Source organism: Amphiura filiformis, chromosome 5, assembly GCF_039555335.1.
Source record: "Amphiura filiformis chromosome 5, Afil_fr2py, whole genome shotgun sequence".
NCBI classification, from domain to species: domain Eukaryota; kingdom Metazoa; phylum Echinodermata; class Ophiuroidea; order Amphilepidida; family Amphiuridae; genus Amphiura; species Amphiura filiformis.
This window is the reverse complement of record NC_092632.1, coordinates 11,658,823-11,662,024: the sequence shown is the minus strand read 5'-3', so window position 1 is coordinate 11,662,024 and position 3,202 is coordinate 11,658,823.

Genomic DNA, 3,202 nt, shown 5'->3' with positions numbered 1-3,202 from the left:
ATCCCCGGGTGAAAGATGGGAGACGGGCTGCCGCCTGCCTGACAGAAAATTTGAGAGGGCGCTAGCGCACACGTCCACCCAGGCAGGCAGGCATCAAGGGTCCCTTGGGACTCTACGTCCATCAAGTCAGCATCCGCAACATGATCAAATCTGAAGAGGTCTGAAAGCTTCTGAACAAGTGAAGTAGCCTACACAAGATCCAGAAATCGTGATTAGATAATATTTCAGGAAATATCATGAAAAAATGTGACACAATCTGGTCCATGGGGGCCAAAGGAGGCATTTTTGAAATTTGAGTTAGGCCTACTGTAATTAGGCCTATATCATTATAGGCTACATACAAAGCCCCCATGTCACAAGGGAAAAAGCGGTAAATCGCACATTATTTCACATTATTTGCACATTATTTGCAGAATCTCTCCTCTTTTTTCAGATTATAAACTTACTTAACAGAAATTGTGGGAAATTTTGGCGAACTTAGCGTTTTTGAGCGATTTTGCTCGTTTTACCACTTTTTCCCTTGTGTCATAAGGCCTGTATCACCCGCCATACACCAAATTTTTGAAGGGGAAAAAAATGCATTGTGGGGGGGTGTTTGGGGGTCAAAAAAATAAAATGTTTGAAATTGCCCATACTTTCAACCCCTGCAATTTTAAGGCAGTCAATATATAGGATATTGCACAATTTGAATTCCAAAATGTGGCTTTACCACAGGGTTCAATGGGAGAATTCAAACTTTAAATGGCTTTTTTCCGGAATTTCATGTGCTTTTTTCCTCTGGCGTCAAACAATTAGAATTGATTCCGGATCAAAGTTTCGCAACGAGAACGCGCATATTACTTAGGGCTTTCGAAAGAAGCGGGAAATTTAAATCAAATTTGCTCCACAGGTTCCAAAGTACACAATGTGCTTACACTCAGTGATTTACCAGCCTACCTTGTATGTCCGATGTGTGAAATCAATGCAGCCAATGCTTAATGGGCTGTTCCAGTTAAAATCCTTACACCCTCTAGATGGAGGTCATGACGTCAATCTTGCACAGAGGAGTGTAAAAAAAGCGGGAAATTTAAATCAAATTTGCTCCACAGGTTCCAAAGTACACAATGTGCTTACACTCAGTGATTTACCAGCCTACCTTGTATGTCCGATGTGTGAAATCAATGCAGCCAATGCTTAATGGGCTGTTCCAGTTAAAATCCTTACACCCTCTAGATGGAGGTCATGACGTCAATCTTGCACACAGGAGTGTAGATATCGAATGCGGTCACCCATTCAGGCAACTCCATTTGATATTCACACTCCCTGTGTGGAAGATGTCTTGCCGGGTGGGGAGTATGGAATTCAAGTGGAATAGCCCAACATTTCTTCTTTTGTAGGATTTGAAGGATTTCAATATTTAAGTCTGTTCCAGATCATGATTTTACATTTGAAATCACTCGCCTTTAAAAAAAAAAAAAATCTGCAGGGGGGTAGGTGGGGGGGCTTGCTGAAAATTTGAAACGTTCAATATCACTCAAATTATTAACCACTGGAATCTCAAGGCAGCCAATGTGTAGCATATAGCTCAATTTGGACTCCAACTTGTATATTTTGCATAGGGTTCCATGTAAAATTAAAACTTCAAATGCATTTTCTGAATTCCAAGTGCTTTTTCCTCTGGCGTCAAAAATTAGAATTGGTTCCGGATCAAAGTTTCGCAACGAGAACGCGCATATTACTTAGGGCTTTCGAGATAAAAAAAAAAAAAAAAAAGCCGCAAAAAATTGAAATCGATATTTTGCTGCTGTGTACTATACATACTCAATGTGTAGCTGATACAGTGAAATTTGACTGCCACACTCTTGCAGCCAATGGGCTATTCCATTTGACATGCATACACCCCCTAGATGGAGGTCATGACCTCAATCGCGCACACAGGGGTGTAGATATCAAATGGAATCGCCTATTCAGGTAACTTCATTTGAAATTCACACTCCCTGTGTGGAAGATTAAGGGCATGTCTTCCATAGGGGTGTATGGATTTTAACTGGAATAGCCCAATGGTTTAATCACCTGTTTGAGTTCTGCATGTAAAATCATCTGCAAGTAAGAAGCCCCCATGTCACAAGGGAAAAAGCGGTAAATCGCACATTATTTCACATTATTTGCACATTATTTGCAGAATCTCTCCTCTTTTTCAGATTATAAACTTACTTAACAGAAATTGTGGGAAATTTTGGCGAACTTAGCGTTTTTGAGCGATTTTGCTCGTTTTACCGCTTTTTCCCTTGTGTCATGGGGCCTGTATCACCCGCCATACACCAAATTTTTAGAAGGGGAAAAAATGCGTTGGGGGGGGGTCAAAAAAAATAAAATGTTTGAAATTGCCCATACTTTCAACCCCTGCAATTTTAAGGCAGTCAATATATAGGATATTGCACAATTTGAATTCCAAAATGTGGCTTTACCACAGGGTTCAATGGGAGAATTCAAACTTTAAATGGCTTTTCCGGAATTTCAAGTGCTTTTTTCCTCTGGCGTCAAAAAATTAGAATTGATTCCGGATCAAAGTTTCGCAACGAGAACGCGCATATTACTTAGGGCTTTCGAAAGAAGCGGGAATTTAAATCAAATTTGCTCCACAGGTTCCAAAGTACACAATGTGCTTACACTCAGTGATTTACCAGCCTACCTTGTATGTCCGATGTGTGAAATCAATGCAGCCAATGCTTAATGGGCTGTTCCAGTTAAAATCCTTACACCCTCTAGATGGAGGTCATGACGTCAATCTTGCACAGAGGAGTGTAAAAAAAGCGGGAAATTTAAATCAAATTTGCTCCACAGGTTCCAAAGTACACAATGTGCTTACACTCAGTGATTTACCAGCCTACCTTGTATGTCCGATGTGTGAAATCAATGCAGCCAATGCTTAATGAGCTGTTCCAGTTAAAATCCTTACACCCTCTAGATGGAGGTCATGACGTCAATCTTGCACACAGGAGTGTAGATATCAAATGCGGTCACCCATTCAGGCAACTCCATTTGATATTCACACTCCTGTGTGGAAGATGTCTTGCCAGGTGGGGAGTATGGAATTCAAATGGAATAGACCAGCATTTCTTCTTTTGTAGGATTTGAAGGATTTCAATATTTAAGTCTGTTCCAGATCATGATTTTACATTTGAAATCACTCGCCTTTAAAAAAAAAAAAAAAAATCTGCAG